The sequence below is a fragment of the Xiphias gladius genome, chromosome 1 (assembly GCF_016859285.1).
Source record: "Xiphias gladius isolate SHS-SW01 ecotype Sanya breed wild chromosome 1, ASM1685928v1, whole genome shotgun sequence".
NCBI classification, from domain to species: Eukaryota; Metazoa; Chordata; class Actinopteri; order Istiophoriformes; family Xiphiidae; genus Xiphias; species Xiphias gladius.
This window is the reverse complement of record NC_053400.1, coordinates 12796551-12815750: the sequence shown is the minus strand read 5'-3', so window position 1 is coordinate 12815750 and position 19200 is coordinate 12796551.

Here is a 19200-nt window from a genome sequence, read left to right as displayed (position 1 = left end):
AGTAAAGATTATTTTTATGGCTTCCTATTATAGAAGGTATGAAATGGAAAGTCACGCAGAAGATTGGAGAGACAGAGCGGTGATGGCATTTTACAAAGGTCATGAAGGGGATTCAAACTCATGAAACCATGCCAATCAGAAAGCAGCCTTCAGAGGGCGGAGCCCACAGCTAGAGGTCATTTTAGGCATATTGTGCAACAGGATTTTCAGATTTTGAGGCATCCTGTCTGGGTTTCTGGGTTGCTGTGTATCAAAAGCCAAGCTCTCCATAACCCAGAGTTGGTCATTAACAAAGCTGGGCTAAAAACAGGGTTGTTTTAAGGCTCAGATAATCAAATTGACTGTTAAAGTATGTCTTTAGTATGTTTTTTTAGTATTTTTTTTGGCCACATGAGGGCAGAAAAACTCAATGGCAGGCTGACAATCTCACAGCTCTAATATATTATTGCCTTATGAAGTTGCCCAGTCAGCAGAAACAGCAACATTATCATTCATTTGGAGTTGGGTTTCTCTCCACCTGATAAAATATAAGCCCAATATTTCCTCCCCTTTGAGCTCTGTTTTGGTCTCCACCAACTCCTAAAAAATGTCTGCTATTAGCTGCTAGATGCTAGACTTTCTTCACCAGCTAGTCACTAACTTTAGCGGGCATAAGCAGATTGCGTACAGTGTGTGTATCAGTGTTTTGCTACTTGCCCCTGCTGGAAACCTTGATTGATGAAATTACAGTCAGATTATTGACTGAATACTTAGTGTCTGTCGGTGGTAAATATCGTGCCTTACAGGTTTTTACTGATTCTATATATTTGTTTCATATTTGATTTGTGTGTGTGTGTGTTTGTGTGTGTTTGTGTGTGTGTGTGTGTGTGTGTGTGTGTGTGTGTGTGTGTGTGTGTGTGTATGTATTACTGCCATTCTTATTATATAATATAATCAATAATCAATATTTCAGTACAGGATTCATTGCTTCTTGGTGAATCATAATCCATATTACAATATCTAGCTCAAAATGCCCTAAATTTGTATCATTAATTGCTTATTAAGACTGGGTTTTTATGTTAACTGACCTACGAATGCTGACCTTAAACCTGAGGCCGAAGGTGTATACACTTACTTTTCGTCACTTTCATCACTGTGATTTAGACAGTGATTGTCTTTAGGGGACATTGAAGTAATGCAGAGACTTGCTGGATTACAGAAGCTGCCTTGTTGACACTCAACTAACATTTGCCAGTGAATGCTAATGTATGACGTGAGCATATTTAGACCAACAAACTTCATACATACTTCTACTGAGGTGTAGTGTTACTGTATGAACTGTTTCTATACTCATAAACTGTTGATAAATAATACATTGAGATACCATGACTACTTTTGCATTGTAATTTGTGATCCCTCGTTATGATACATTAAAAATTAGCTTTTATTTCCCTGCCAGAGTGTTTGTATCAGCGACAGTGTCCACAGCTCATTCTCCCTACTGGCGATTGGCCAGTGTGGGCAGCTCTAAGATTCTGGGATTTGGCCACAGCTCTACGCACTCCGCTGTGTGCCAGGTACTGCATGCAGGGTCACCACCTGGCTGCAGCATCCTCGGACCGAGCAGCATCAGAACTGACATAAAGCTTGAGCCTCAGACAAAAACAAAAACAATCACAGATCTCACCCATGTATTACAATAAATACAAACCAAACAGGAGGAGTGAATTGGTTAAATCATGACTCAGACCCCGAAAATGCAACATTGTGGAATAGGAAATACGTCATTTTTGAGAGAATTGATGCCATCCTTGTTCTTATACAGTATGTGATGGTTGATTCTTGTGCTGTTTAGTAAGACGTTAAGCAATTTGATATCTTGAAAGAGACAGAAGGAATTCTTGTCTGTACAAACAAAAATTCTTAAACAGAAGAAAGTTTGAAAAAGCACTAGATGTCCTTTCTCTATTGTCACTTTGTTTATACAATGAGTCCTTACTTCAGATGTCGCAATATATTACAGTGCTGATGGAAGGCCTCACAGCAAATGGACACAGAAGTTCAACAAAACAAGAGAAAATTTTCAGTTATCTTTGAGAGAGCGTCAGAATGTTATGGTGCTGATCATTTTTTTTGCCAGTCACTCCTAAATTTAGCGGACTTTATGCCTTCTCACCTGCAGGGAGACACCTGGAAGAGCTGTGTAGCCCTGCAGCCTATAGCATAAACACCATCAGCACAACTCTAAAATGCAGTTAGCTGTCAGCGTGGTTACACAAAAATCTTGTGAGTTATGAATCTTCCTCCGTTATGGCTATTTGTATGCATTCACTTGCAAGGTTTTCTTTGCTTTGATTTAGCTTAAATCATTGCTTACTGATTGCATTTTTAGCAACATGGTTCTCTAGGGATGGCAGTGTTGGTGTGTTGGTTGGTCCACCATATCGGTCCAGACTGAAACATCTCTACAACTACTGGATGGATTGGCTGGATGAAATTTGGTACAGATATTCATAGTTTCCAGAGGATGAACCCTACTGAATTTGTTTATTTGGATGTGAAATCTGTGGTAAACAAAAAGATTTTAGTTTTTAATGAGTGTCTCCAAAAACCAACTGCATCCAGCCCTAAAATACAGCTGAATATGTTATCATACATCCCAAGAACTGTCTGCGCTCCCAATTTCCCACCCTCGCTCTCCCCTTACAGCCAAACCTCCACTGTTTGACCCTGCCAGAGTGGCATCTGCCTCTCTGTCTAACAGGTGCCATTCACACAGGCTCCACACACTCCACCGTCAAATGGCTGGTCCAGAGCTATCATGCAAATGCCATGTAGCAGATCTGGAGGTGATGCATATTAATGAAAGGCAAAGCATCATGATCAGCCAGAAAAGTCCACTGTACTTGACAAGCGGGACATATTCAAATGCTACTGAAGGTCAGCGGACAGCACATCACTGGAGACACTGTTGAGGCTTTAGGCAACATCTGTTGTGACACGTGGCTGCACGGACAAATGCATGGGGTCGCGCATGCCGATGAAGATGTACACATTCAGGCACTTACAGACACTGTCCCTCATCACACACACACACAGACACACACTAAAACGCGGTCCTGGCTGTGGGATGGAAGAGGCTGACTCATGAAGGCATGTGTTCATTATTATAATATAGTCAGTGTGGAAGTGTCTTCAGCTGATCATATTTTGGGTCAGATGAAATATGTGACTGAGTGGTATATTTTTACAGACTGCTTATGTGAAGCATTGCTTGCTAGGTTATCGATTCACCAGTTGACAAAAGACGTGAGCGGGATTTGTACTTGTTCCACATCTACATGTTGAGTGGCCGCTGTGTGTGAAACACAAAGTCAGAGCATAGGGTCAACTGCAGGGCAGTATGGCGCATTGCAGCACTACAGCATACGGGGGACCAAGGTGAGGACCCAGTTGAAATGTCATTATATCACTAAACCTCCTTCTGCTGCAGGGGCCATGTAAACCCGTTCCCAGTCAACTTTGCTAGAAAGTGTAAAACTTGACAGAAAAGAAATGCATACCAGTGTGAATGTGTGGCTAAATGTGGATTTAAAGCAGCTATAGTCAATATTCTTATATGATCAAAGTATCACATGACTACTTGTATGTGAAAAGGGTTGCTCATATTGAGGAAATCACAGTGAATTATCATCTGACTGCAATTCTCCTCAGTTCTACCTCTCTCTCCTCAATTCAGAAAGCCAAAGCTGAGTTTTGCATTTTTTGTGATCTAAAATTTCTGGCTGTCCCTCACATTATTGTTTCGCAAATGCTCTTCAACATACGTGTGTCAAAAAGTTGGTGCTGCTTATATTTTATATGAACTCACATGTATATTCCAGTCAAAAGTGTCATCAACCGTCCAGCCTCTCCTCCGTCTTGTTCCTTTTATAGAAGCTGTTTGGTGGAGAGGCCCCGAATTCGATCATGCATTCTCTCTTGACTGAAGACCTCCATATTTAGAGAGTCTATTTGTGGCAGTGTGTCTCCACAGTTGCCTTTGCCATGCCCTGAGGAGAAAGAGGGAGCGAGAGAGAGAGTGTGTGTGTGTGTGTGTGTGTGTGTGTGTGTGTGTGTGGTGGTGGGGGGTGGGGGTGGGGGGGCCTAATAAACCTCCCAGAATATGCCTTGCTTAGTTTCGAAACTGCAGCAGAACTGGCACTAACCGCCTGCAGTGCACAACAGAGCATGAGCACACTGATAAACTGGAACAGGCACAGTAGTGAGGGTCGACATAACTGGAGGAATAGATAGTTTGACCTGTGCAGTTTGTTTAAAATCCCTCTTTCTTTCTTGCTGTGTCTTGCTGGCTGGGGGTTGAACCTCATCAGCTCTGTGTTTGTTACATGAATAGTTTTTTTTACCCTTCAAGAGATATTCAGCATGTAAGAAGGAAACTTACTTGTTGTCAGCCATAGAATTCATTTGCCATCGTGAACCCGGAGAAGGAAAATGATCAAACTCCTTAAAAGGTTTTGTTTTTGGTAATCATATATACAACTGTCCCTGACAAATACATTGCAGTAAACAGACATGATCATCTCATGTTTCCCCTATATAATTAATAAAATGCTTAAGAGTAGTTACAATAGCTTTTTTTTAACATGCATGAGGTAACTAATTTAGATCTATAATTAGATTATTTCTGAGGACATGCTGAAATTAATCTTTCACTGCAATCTCCTCCTTCAGGCTCATTTTTTTGATTGTGAGATTGAATTTAAAATGCTACATGGAGCGTTGCAATTTTTAATAATACTTTTTTTTTTAAATTGTGCTGAAGAAGAACATATTTTAGCATTCACTGGCAGAGAATAGCCTTTAAACTTTAACTCTGTTTGACAAGACATAGCTGGGATATGTCAAACATCCATGTCAAACTAGTCACAACGCAAATAAAGACAGCTAGTTGCAGACAATTCACATTTTCACTTAACCTCTACATAAGGAGGATCAGTATCTAGTCCCAGCAGATCAACAGGTAGTCGGCGTAAATGATGCATGAAGAAAACTGACAAGTTGTGGTGCAACTGCGTCTGGAAAATAACTCAAAACTTGTGGGAACTGTTGCTCTGTCATCAACTCTGCAGTTTAGAGGTTAAGATGAGTTATAACCTGTGTTTCCTGGAACAAGTCAAAGCCTCTGCCACCGTGTCCTCAAGCTGTAGTTTAATATGCAGCAGCCTTATCCTAAGATGAACTGTTTTGTCTTCTAGAGGGCTCCTTTATGCCACTAGAGGTCACTGTTTCTGCAATTCATGTCACATCTGCTAAACTCACCGTTGAACTGAGATTTACAGCTGTGTATAGTGTGTGGAGTTAACTGCACAGATCATATTGATATTTTCCATTTTTGAGATAATTAACCAGGGAAGGGAAGATACAAAGTGCCTTGTGATGTCTGCGGGTCAAAGACCACAGTCACTGAATGCAAAGGATTTTCCACAAAACATTAACAAACTCAGTTTTATTGTTAAAGCCCCAAATCACAATTTTTTTTTCTCATAGAGCATTAGAACCTGAACCTACGACACCCTCTATCCTCTATCTAGCCCCCCGACTCAGATGAGAAAACAGTCCCCAAAAACCCCTTTAACGGGAAGTAAATTAATTACATAATGTAAAGGATTTGAAATGAAGACTGTGGATCAGAGAGAGGATGTCAAGCAAGAGCTCGTAGGGTGTCAGCCACAAATCCTCCTCTGTACCATGGAGACCTGGAGAGCGGACTGACCACACACACACTCCAGAGGCAGAACTCAAGGATAACATTCACACAAAAGACAAGAAGAAACACGAGATGCTGAGAGAAAAACGTGATTCGTTGACAGTTATGTGGGGAAAAAATGGAGGTGAATGGAATTTTGTTTATGAAGCTGATTAAATAATATAAAAAAATTGTCTTTCCAGATACAGTATTCCTGTTACTCCCTGGAGTCACCACGGACCACACTCAATGGTTTTCATGGGGACTAGTTCTTTGGTAGTTTCCAGTTCAAGTTAGTGAAAACTATTTTATTTGCTGTTAGAAGGGGCTTTTATTATTGTTACTGCTATTGTTATTGTTATTGTTGTTGTTATCGGAGGAGTGGATGCATGGTTTCGGGGATGATACGTTCATGCTGAAATTTTCCAGTGCTGCAGGCAACACAAACAAAATTCCATCAGCTCACATTGTATTAGGGTGGAGGCAGAAATCTCAAATATCTCAAAATATTGGCAATATTAAGCCAAACCTTATGAAGCAGTAGAGGTGCAAAAAGTGGGACCACTGAAAGGGAAAAAACTCAAAATGTGTTTTTATTTGTAATCTGGGTAAAGCAATTTTTGTAAATATACACAATTCAGTCTTCAGTTAAGGTCCTGTAACTCACTGTTACTGTTCTGTTTGAAGGGAAGTTGTTTTACATGTTACATGAAATCCGACCATAATTTCAGAAGAATTCTTGCACACCACGGAGTCTTAGAGACAACTGAAGAAACACGCTTCTAAAACATGTTCTCAACAGTCTGTCACGCCATCTAATCAAAATTGATCTAGGAAACTTATTTCTTGTGTGACTTTAACCGGTAAAATATTTGGGCAAATGTTAATTTCCAATGAAAACATTCTGTGACTGATAAACGCTCTCGATCCCTACACATACGAAGACAGAGCAAGGGTGGGTGGGTGTGTGTGTGTGTGTGTGTGTGTGTGTGTGTGTGTGTGTGTGTGTGTGTGTGTGTGTGCGTGTGTGAAGATTTAAAGAGGGTATGATCTGGGGAATTCCTGTGCACTGTGTCAGACAGCCATGTTAGGGTTAAATGGCTTAAAAGCTGTGTGCACAGATATCCAGCAGGACGAAGGATCTGCGGAGTGCCTCCAGGTAACTGTGCTACGTTGATATACTGCGGACACAACCACACGCAGAGCAAGCGATTAGTTGCAAAGATGTCATCTACCCACCAGGTGTCAGACAATTCCCTCTCTTCTAGCTGTAACAACTACAGGAAGGGCAGCCTGTTACATCTGCGGAGAATCTATCACACACATTGAAAGCTCGACCAGTGAGTCCACAACATCCCCACAAACGTCTTGTCAAGCCAGGAGGTAACCCAGGTTTAGACTTGGCACTTAGGGATCGTACTACCAGGTGACAGGTAGCTGATTTGTAAACATTTAGTCTACTTGGATGTAGGCTGCCATGCGATATATAGTGCACCAATTCTAATTGAACGTACTTAACATGCTATTTATAATTAGCAGGCTTCGATGGCTAATGTGGGCTGCCTCTGTTACTTGTTTTACAAATTGTTGATGGGGAATATGACTTGGTACAAAAAATATATATAATCAGAAGATTTTCTCTTTTTGTTCTTTCTTTAATACCTGTAGGGAGATTGGACAGGAAGGAGAAATACATGAAACAGGCACTGTCCCCCTTTTTAAACATTTGAGTCATTAAAAACATTGTATATTACAATGATATGTTGGAAATGTCCCCGGTTTTTCATTTCAGAAATCTGGTCACCTCAATTTCAACTTCTGATTTGTAATATCGTACAGTATTCACGCAGTGCCTTCTAAGTTTTAACAAATGGCACCAGCTCTGATTGCCAACTGTGGAGCGTCTCCTGTGCCTGGTGTAATACGACAGGAGTCCGTTCTCTCTTCACAGGCAGGATATTTTGGTCTTGATTCACTATGCTGAGCACTCTTGAATTATCCCTTTAGATTGATCACTAATTGTCATTTCCTGTGCTTATCGATTGGCGAAGGATTAGAGTACATGCTACATTACATACAGCAGTACACTAGCATGAGGTAACTGAGTGATCTCACAGTTTTTTTTTCCCTTCCTCCATTTTTGGCCTAAAGCGTTTACCATTGTTAGGTATGGGTAAGGGTAAGCTGTATCTCTACTGATACAAGATAAACACATAAAATCCTAATAATTCATATCCCTGTCCTCCAGTTACTATGCGCTAACCTGGCCATGGACAAATGCACCTACGTTGTTACACAGCTGACCTGGCTGCACAAAGTGCTGATGATTAGGAGCCGTCAGTGGCAGAAATGTTGTGTCACTATCAGCCATCATTACAGGTGCCTGGGGCAGCTGCTACAGATACACCCCATGGTGAACCCTTCTGAATTACCTGCATTTCTGTGTAAATTCGTCTTCAAATATGGTCAGAACTTCATCTAAGTCACAATTACGAACAAACACAATCTACTTTAACTAATAACGCAATTATGTTGTATTGTTCTATAGTGAATACATCATTCAAAAATTCACAGTGTAGGTTGGAAAAAGTCAATCAATGACACAAGACTGAGGTGTGGGTTACTTTGACTTTGACACTAAGACATTTTGAGTTCGCTATTCACAAGAAGCGTCCACTGATCTGAAAAGATCCTTTGCACTAAGCATGAAAGGGTTACAAAAGAGTTTAGATACTCATCTGTCCAACAGGCACGGTGTCCATGCCAGGACACTATGGAGGAAGCAGCTATGAAAAGGCACCTTGACATTCCACTGCTACTGGGAAAAACTTTTGTGGACTGGTGAAAACTAAAGCTGAATTGCTTGGAAAGAACACACAGCACCGCCTATGGTGTAAAAGGGCAGTGTATACCAACATGAAAACATCGTCCACTAGGAGAAGTACAGTGGAGGGAGCGTCATGATTGGGAGCTGCTTTGCCTTCTAGAGACAATCACCCACTAACACTAAATGAAGTGACCATTTTATAAATCGACTCATAATATTTAGTTGGTTGTCTACTTTACGACGAAGCCCCAGTCTGTGAATGTTAGGATGAAATGCCAAAAATGATACATTACTTAAAGAATTTCTATAAAGTCACTATCAGAAACTATTTCTACACTGAACTGAGAAATAAAACCTATCATTACATTTTATCAAACTTTGATTCCCTAAAAATTTTAACACCAAAATGGACCACAGTTGAAGAATTGACCATAGCCTTTGGCCAGGTGTAAGGTTGAAACCACGGGGTTCCAGCCGAGGCTTAAAGACATTTTTTCTCTTGTCCTTGCATTTAACTTTCTTTAGTCCACACGGATAAGCTTCTTAAGAGCCACTGGAGATGAATAAGGACTGCTATACTTTCCCTGATAGTTTGGAGATGGAGATGTAATGATTAGCTGATTAATAAATAAGACAAATGAGAGATAATTAATCAACAATTCGGATAATTGATTAAGTCAGTTAAAGTCAAACTAATTCATTTTTAGGGCAAAATGCCAACAATTTCCATCTCCAGCTCCTCAAATGTGAATATTTTCTGTGTTTGGCCTTGGAAATTATGGGCACTTTTCACTAGTTTCTGACATTTATAAACCAACTGATAAATTGATTAATCAAGACAATAATAATCTGCAGATCAGTCGTTAGCTGCATGTCAACCCTCTGCAGCCCCAAAAGTGACTCTGGCTGGTTGTATTGACCGGCTTAGCTCTCTCATCGCTCTCTCCACCCGGTAGGTTCACTTCTGTGCATCAAGTAGACCCCTGTGATTTGCACCACACAACATGTTCACCGTAAAGCCGTACAGCTGTTTAAAGGCACATTTTGGTCACTTGAGGTACAAGCAAATGGTAGGGGTACAAAATACTGAAATGCAAAAAGGGCACAGTAAAGTACTTGTTTCTGGTACCGCCCCAGCTCAAATGAGATGATCATTTACAAGCTGATCTACTGTAGAGAAAACAATTCTCCCTCTACATTTTTCTGTATGATACGGACAAGTTGACCTGGGATCCCTCCATGTCTGTCACATGTGTAACAAGTTATCAGAGTTATATATATATATATATATACATATATGAAAATGTGGTATTGAGTGTTTTCCGAGGGCAACGGTGTCCGTCCTCTCATTAAGACGCTGACAGCATCACAGTGAAGGCAGTGCTCGCCCTCTAGCGTTCAGAGGCTGACAGTGACGGCACAGACTCGTCGGGATCTCAGTTCGCTGATCTTGCCATTTCAACCGCCAGGTCCTGATGTGTGCTGGCAGCCCTCCATGATCACATTTCACCCTTCAGTGCACAGCAGGGGTGTAACACAGCACAACAACAGCAGCAGCTCTGGAAGCTCCGCAGTGTTGCTTCTCATCTGTTCAGGTCCAGCGAGGCTGACGAGCTCGCTCTCAAAGTCTTTCGCTTACACGTTGCTTTCTCCAGGCTTAACACTGGAGCTTGCATCGTCTGGTTTCTCACACATAGCAACATAATGCTATTCATTTTATTTTCCTGGGCATTTCTGTGCCACATTGATATCGAGGTTATTATTACAGAATCGGAGTCAGTCTTGTTTATAGTGCACCTACAGTATTTCTCTGTGTGTGTGTGTGCGTGTGTGCATTGGCTCACACCCACATGTGGGTATATCAAGTTGTATGTGCGACAGAGTTGCACGTGTGCATGAATATACACGTGTGCACACTGGCAAAAGCAGCAGCAAACCACTGTACTACATGTTTCAATCAGGTAAGCACACACACAAGGACATCAAGGACACATTATTTCAAACCCCACATGATCTGTGTCCATGGCAACTGAGTGACTGTTTGGCCCGTTAAATGGACCTCGGATGGTCTGGAAATGTTTTTTTTTTAAAGGATCATATATGGTGAACAAGTGTGTAATCAGCTACAGAGTTACGCATTTCAGCTGAGAAAATAAATCAAGTGCAACTCCCCTCCGGCTTCTTGTTTCAGGTAGTGATAAGATGCACATAAAAATAATAATATCGGATATTACCAGAGAATTTAAATCTGTCCCGAGATCAGCACAAATTGCACGAAATTCCAGGGATGCAAAGTACGTGTAAATATATTTGTGCACATTAATCCATGGGTTTGGATGTGGACGTTTCTGTGTGGTTTTGTACAAACACAAATCCTAAACAAATATGTAGAAATCCCTCTCTAAAGTTTACCGTTTGTTGTGAGACCAAGTGTGACAGAAGTTTGAGCAAGCCGATATTCTTTGAAAGCATTGTTTAACAGTAGAATATAAGCAATTTCAACTCTGATTTATCTGAAGTGAGAAATTTATCTCATCCCATCCAACTTTCATCAGACACAGGAATCAATAATAAAGATGCAGCGCTCTGAGAGTCCCCTGTGTCTCGTGCCTCTTATCATTACATATTCTGTGCACACTTAAAAAAAAACTCACCATATTAGAATTATATATTTTTTTTTTTTTTTGTGGTTAAGGGACGCAGCATCAAACAACAGTGTGTAGTGAAAGTGTTCCAGGGCTCTCCAAAGTCCAGAGACTGTCCTCCATCAAAGCATACGCGGTCACTTGCGCCGCTCTCAGTCACAACCGAACAACCCCGTCAACCAAATTACTTACAGCGTGAAAGCCAGCTCTCGGGAACAGGCACAAAGAGGGACCCGGAGAATTTTTCAAGGCTCAATCACTTTAGAGGCCATTACGGACACAAAACCAAAGTGTTGCCAAAAAAATGTGCTGTGTATGATTGCTTCAGCGACCATGACACATGTTTGGTGGCAATGTTTGTTTGATTTTTTTTGCCGTTTTTCAAATTTTTATTTAAGAGCCATCTAGTTGTGCTGTGTCAGTTTGCGCTTTTGGCATTTCCCCCCTGGTGATGGATCAAATGATGTGATGTCTAAACTATCACTCGCTCTTTCTCTCTTTTACATTACTGACTTAAATTTTTGGTGCAACAGTGAATTTCCAGCCAAGACAGACTTATCCAAATATATGTCATGCATGCAATACAAGGCACATCATATTGTCTTCCTTTTTTTTGAATATGAACCTATACTTTCTTGCAAAATACAATATAATGAAGCAAAAAGTGGGCATATTATGCCATCTATATATCAAGCTATGTATCCAGATAAATGGCAGAACTTTACAGAACTTTAAATTATAATTAAAAATATGAGTTTGTGCTGTGCAGTGTCAATGTGGTACTTATACTTTGAATATTTTCCACTTAACAATAACATCCAAATCAACCATATTAAAAACTGGTTCCTATCCCGCAGTAGAAAAATGAAAACACACACATTTGGCTCTCAAGACTGTCCGAGTTTGCTACTGTAATATAAAGTTCAGTCAGGTGTCCTCTTTACCTGTTCGTTTGTTGGAAAAGTCTCACACCAGAGCCCACTGCTGAGCGCTGGATCCTTGGCTGCTCTTTTAGACCAGCCGATGTCATTGACAGACCATAAATAATTCAAGAAGCCCCGATTTCATTAGATACATGCCCTTTGTACTGCCGCTCTCCTCCCAAATGAATTAAAGATCCCCCGTTTAGCTCAGTGAGACTGTTGTGACAACTGTGCGACTAGTTTTCGAAAAAGGGAACTACTGTATTAAGAAATACATGTAAAATTTGTACTAAAAAAGTGTAAGGTCAGGGGTTATAGGAGGCAGTCAACACACTCACAAACAGCTCGGAATACTTTGCGAATACTTTGGATATTTGAGACCCCATTTCTTTCCTACTTAATGAGGGTTTCTTGTGTTTTCTCATGCAGTTTATTTGAAAAACTCTAGGTTATGTTTGCACGATGTTGATTCTAGTTTAAGCCTGTGTAACATGCGGCTGTGTCACAGCCGTGTTATGAATGGAGGCTTGTCGGCTTTTTACAAACACACATCACTGGTCAGCTCAGTGACCTCTGCTGATCTGGGTGTGACTGATGCGCCTGTATTGTTCGACTGACGATTTAAACTGCATGGATATTTGAGAGTGTGCATGTTTTTGTACGTTTTGTGTGTCTTTATGGTTTTCCTCGATTTTAGTCCCCGCTTTGAATGACTGCAAAGTTATGTAGAAGTCTAAGATCTGTTGAAGGAAAGTATCCTGTTATAACATAGCTGTGATGTATAAACATGTGACGAGGAGCTGCACGGAGCTAAAATCAGCATTGGGTCATAAGCATGTGCCCAAATTTTCTCACAGGCAATGGTGCGTGAAGGATGAGATTGAAGGCCAGTGACAATCTAAATTCAAATCTTGAGACAATACGGAAAGTCTGGACGCTAGAGGTGAAGCGCTTTCCTTCACTTCAGCAATTGATGTTGGTAGGTAAGATATTTAACGCCCAGCAGCTTCAGTAAGGTTTGTGATGACTGTCCCCAAAAGACCTCAGTGGTAGTTTGCAGTTCAGCTGAATGTGTGCACGCTGTACAACTCCTATTTCTCCTCTAGCGCAACCACACACCAAAGATTTTTACCATACCATACTGTGTTAATTTGATTTGAGTCGTGTTGTATCATACTGTGTCGCGTCGTGTCACCTTGTATTGTATTATACCGTATCGTGTTGTGTGGTATTATATCCAGTTGTATGATGTTTGTCATAAAAGGAAGGGATATTAAAACATAGAAAAAAGGCCTTTTTAACGGCTGGCGTTTTGACATCACGGAAGAAAAAGCACATGATTAATTCATAACATTAACGGTGGCTGCATTCCATTTAGCTGTTCCAGTTCAAGGGCCCTGCTATTGTTTGCTTACTTTCCGGGCTGAATTGGACACTCTCTTGCTCTGTGTTAAAATTCTTTTCACTAAAGGTAACTAAAACAAAACTCTCAAACCATTCAGAACAATGATAATTTCCCAAAAGGATAAACTCTGATTCCCTTGTTTCTGAATTCAATTAACAATCCATTACACAGTAAACCGAATTTCAGTTTTTCTCAGCCTGGTGGTAGAAGGTGTGTGAGAGGAATCCTTACGAGTGGGAAAACCTTTCACGGCGCTGGAGGAAGCATGTGGGGACATTCCACTGGAGTCCATCCAGGGGAGGATTCGACACACCAGGGGGTACTTCCCCCGCTGCCTGGGCAGGGCTAACATCGCGTGTGATGTGCAGATGACACTGTATGGCCTCATGTAGCCAGGTCCTTGAAGCCAAGGAACATAATGTAGTTTGATTTTTTTTTTTTTTTACGCTGTTGTTAACAGTACTGTAGTTGGGAATTAGGCAGGTCTGCACTTGTGATTAGTGTATTCTCTCATTTACAGTATTTTGTCACCCAGCGTCAGTTTGGTGTACTGTAGAGTTGTGAAATAAAACTTCTGAAATTTGAGTGTTGGTCAAGCTTGTGTAATTTGTATCGGTTGCTGCTGAATATTATTTCAGAGCACAGAAGCTTTTCCAGAGCACATTGATCCAATACGGCAACATGTTTTTGGTAGTGTTTTAAACTGGACTTGCCAGTGTGTAACAGGTAGAACACGTAGTCAGTATGTTTCATTTAGATGGAAAAATGTGTACTTGAAAAAGTTTGACTTGTTATGCAAGTAAAGATTTGTGAGTGATTCTTGATAGTTTTGAGAAAGTATTGCATGATTTTATGAAATTTGTCTGAACACTACATCTGTGTTGTTCATATCATATTATTGTTACTGGTCTGATTGGCTGTGACCTATGAAAGCCTGTCAGAATGAAACAAATTGTACTTTGAATCACAAAGTCATTATTGTGTGTCTGTCTCTGATTGAATGCCTCAGATCTGTGCGTGTTTTGTATGAATGCACACTTGTGGTTTCTCATACACACAGGTGAACAGTGCAGTGCAGTGGTGAGAGCCGCAGAGCAGAGGGGCCAGGAATGTGTCCGCTCTAATCCCAGTGAGGGACAGAAGATGCTTTAGCAGATCTCCTCTGGTCCACATGAGTGGCCCTGGCGTCTGCTGTTCCCACAAAACCCCGGAACTGGATAAAGAGAGGCAGACGCCTGTTTGGTTAGCACCAGACTTTCACACTGACGAGAGGAACTCAACTAAATAATCGACAACAATGCCAGCAGAGATGGCTGCAGCCCTTCCTCTCCCAATGATATGCTAAGACATCACAAAATATCAAGAGCAGAATGTCAAGCCATGCGGAAGAGGGCTGCGTGGTACCAAATGGAAGAATACCATACTAATACAGTAAAGTTTTACTTTACAGTAGTAAGCCAAAATAACAGGTTACAAAAACGTTTCATTTGTTTCCTTTTGAACACCCAAAGCTCAGTCAGAATATAAACCAAAGTGATGGGGTTTTTTTGTTTGTTTTTTTGAATTATGAGATGTTTAAGCACCGAACGACATAAACCACCCGTTCATGTTATTCATTTTGATGCAAACACAACTTTTTCAAAGTCTAATTTGTGATATTTTGCAAAAGCATTTCTCCAAGTGCGCATATAGAGGTAAAATAAATTCAAACATAAAATCAGGATTCATCAGTGTAAGTTATCGGACAGCCAGGACTGAGCTGATGGGAACCGTGCGGTGAAGAGTCAGAGGCAGCGCAGCATGAACTAAACCAGGCGGACAGCTGACTCAGCACCACCCTGTTGTCTGTGTGTGTTCACTTGACAATGTCTTTATCCCCGGCGACAGAATATAGCCTCGGGGCCCGTACGCCCCTCACAACTATCTGAAAATCCTCCTCCCAGCCCAGGCCCAGGAATTCTTACAGACACCCCTGATCCTGAGCCTGATCTGTCCTCCCTTTCTCTTCCCACAACAACAACCAGAATCATGAGAGAGGAGGATGGAGTTATTCAATACCACGTTATTAGCTCATAGGGCTGTTTTATAGGCTTGTGTAAACAGAACATAAGTATTATAAAAGTAACATTAACACATGTACAGTTAACAATAATTATTATGACGCAAAGTATTTTTTCACGTTTTTTTCCCCGTGTGGTTCACGTTTCCTAATAGTGCCAACCACATCTGTTGTTGTCCCACTGGTAACTCTCAGTGTTTTGTTTATGTGGCTTAACTTCCTCATTTTTTGGGATCCCACGGTCCACACGGCTCTATGTGTAATAATAATCATCATCATCACAAGTTAAAAAACAACAGGAATGACCAAAAAGCAATGCTACCACACCAAATGAAGTGCTGAGGTGTCTGAGAATTCAAACAGAAGTAATGTGTCACTTTCGGTAACACACTTGCTGAATCACGTTATCCGTACAAAATCATGTTTATAAGCAGTTCTCAAAAAAATAACCAAAGTCATGAAGTATCGTGTTGTGTTGTTAAAGAAGACCCGGGGTCACAAGAGCCCAGACAGAGGATTAAACTTAAAAGAAATATACGAGGGGGGCCAAAATAAAAGGAACACCGTACATTATAAAGCAGTCCAACACAACAGCGTCCCGAAGTAGGACCTTAAAAATTACAGTAGAATTGAAACAACAGGGTTCTGATTCAGTCGCAACTAAAACGGTATATTTTAAATTAAATGTAATGTTTATTGCGATGTTATCTAAGTGGATTGCATTATATTATACAGTATTATATTATCTAGTTAAATACCTGCTATTTCTTCGGCTAATTCAAGCACATTTGATTGTATTATAGCTTCTGATTTTCTCAGCACCATTTCAGGGAAATCGGATAATTACTAACTGACAATGCATAGCGTCATTTCACTGAGCACCGTTAATGGCTGCCTGTCATTTCTTTTCTCATTCATTTTAAATCCCCGCTACACTGCAAACAAATTCAGTGTACCGATCACAGATTCAAACTCTGCTTCCTATAGTGTAGGAACATGTTGTTTTTATTTAGATTAAACAAAATGTTATGTTGCAATGTCATGTAAATGTAATTGCAATCCGTTCTGATACCAGCTGTGGATACGACAGGGTTGGTTCCCTGGTTTCTGGCTGCTTCTTCTTCTTGCTGCTTTCTCTAGATGGTTTTGGGGACAAGTGACAACAGCAGTGATGGTGTTAACCTGTGTACCTTTTTGTATTTATTTATTAATACTGACTGCTGTCTATAAGCCAAATTATTCCTCAGGGAATTACTCCTTATACCCCTCTGGGCTTCACTGTACCTAAGCTAAAACTGCTGAGTATTTCACATTCATGATGCTCTGTTACTAAACTCCTGTATCACTTGGATAGCATGACTATGATCTGGGGGAAAACATTAACATTAGTATTATTATGATTATTATTATTATTGATTGTAGTAGCAGCAGCACCATTTACAAGATTTTGATTTGACCGTTTCAATGTATTAAAGCACCTGACATCATAGACTGGTAATGATAAACGAGTGAATAAGGCAAACTGTGAAACAAACCTTTTTCTGAGTTGAAGAATTTTAGAAGTGGATCATTTACACCAGTGAAAAAGTCAGCAAGGTTTGATGATGGCCGCAGCTGTACTGCTGGTAAGTGACCGGCGACACAGAGAAGCTTAGTCACTGTGGCTGCTCTGATTCAGCTCAACACATGTACAGACTCGTCCAAAGGTAGTCACAGCATGGGCTACGCTCTGCTCTGCTTTAGGCCCACGAATGCTGCAAACCTGCATTCCCACACCTGCCTGAGGCGCACACTGTTCACTTCTGTACTCTGACAGAGAGGGAGAGAGCGGAATCCACCGCAAGACGAAGAGACACAAAGGAGGAGGGAGAGAGAGGTGAAGAGAGAGAAAGACCAAAAGCAAATGGCTGGAGTAGACAAGAGAGAGAGGCCTTCATACCAGAGGGCCAGACAACACAAATCTCCACTTCACACACATTCTCGTTGAGGCTTTATGATCTCCACAGGGAGAAAACAGTCGCAGATGATCCGCTGTTCTTTGCTGGAGGGGGGAAGCACATGCCACTGCCTGCACCTGTATGTTAACTGACTCCACATAACAGCTTGTATTATGAGATACAACTGTATTAACTGCTGCCTTTAATCACCATATTGTGATGGTTTCATAATTGAAAAGTTGCTTGTGAAACGTTGCTTATAGTAACTCCCCCGTGTTTACACTCCAAACAGCCTTTGAGGCACAAAGCAAGCCTTTTCTGGCCTCTACAGTGACTTTCTCATCGGTGACATACATGTTTTCTCGTGTCGTCGTTCATGAGCAATGAGCAATGGCATCCAAAGGATTTGCTCCTAAATGGGATATGATCAAATTAAATGAAGGGGCATGCTTTAGAGAAAGAACTGAAGATACACATAGCATGAGTAGAAAAATTGCTTAGTTGTGCACTGGAACAGGAGCTATTTCCTTCTCCCTCTGCATGGGCCCCAAGAGGAGGCAAGGGGGAAAGTGAGTGGTCAACAGAGGTCTCACATTCTAGGAGCAGCTGAATACCAGAGGAGCTGACAGGTATGTACATATTGGAATGTGCTTCTCAGCCACACCTGTGGGGAACACACCCGCCAAGCCTGGCCTCTCTCATCCCACTGGCTGATCTGCCTGTGACTGACAACTGGAGGAGCTATTTGGCTCCCGTCCACAGGAGCCAGGGGGCAGGTATGGTGATTTCTGAATATGAACCAATGGTAGCCGAGAAAACCCTCCGAGCCAGGCGGGGCTGCAGTGAAATAAAACTCATCAATGGGGTGTGTCTCAAAAGTTTGTCAGCAGTCAAACAGTGAAGGGCTACTGCTGCAGGAACCCACTTTGACTGGTTAAAGCTTAACTAGTTCCTCGCTGTGTAAGGATCCAGGCGCTTTTCAGCCTGCAGAGATGGTAGAAAAAGACAGAGAGGGACCTTTTTCTTCCATGACAGATTCACCTCTGCTGTGGCTGAATGATGGAAATGAAACGACAGATCTCATCTGCTCCGATCTCGAGAACCCCGCTCTCAGGGCCAGGACTTTGAGGAAAAGGATGGCAGCTTCGTGCAGCCCTCGGTTTGCGAATTTGTAACACTCCCAGTATTCATTTTTGTCCCTAAACAATAGGTCCGTCATCACAGTAGGACAGAGATTAAAAAGATGCTGTGGTACTGTGGTCGCTCACATCTCCTTATCACTTTTCCAGCCCAGCTATAGATTCTGTATCCGTTGGACGGAGAACTGATAAGGGCATGTGCATGACATTACCTACAGATACTGGAGAGACAACATCTGAGTCAAACAGTCTTTGGGGTAATTCAGTCATTCAGGTTATGATTGGTGACCACGTTGAAGGCTGTTATTGGTTTTTGTATTTAAAGTTGTTTTCTTTTAAGGGATACGTTGATCTTTAGAAGGGTGACTAGAACTGTAATTCATTGCTTTTTCAAGATGTAAGCGTTGTTAAGAAAAAAATAGCTTTTTGTCATAAGTTTTAAAATGTGAACTTCTTTAGTAGCCAACAGAAACTTAAGTAAGAGGTTCATGCAAATTCATAACTATCCGCTGTAAAATTAAGTTTGCATTGTCATCT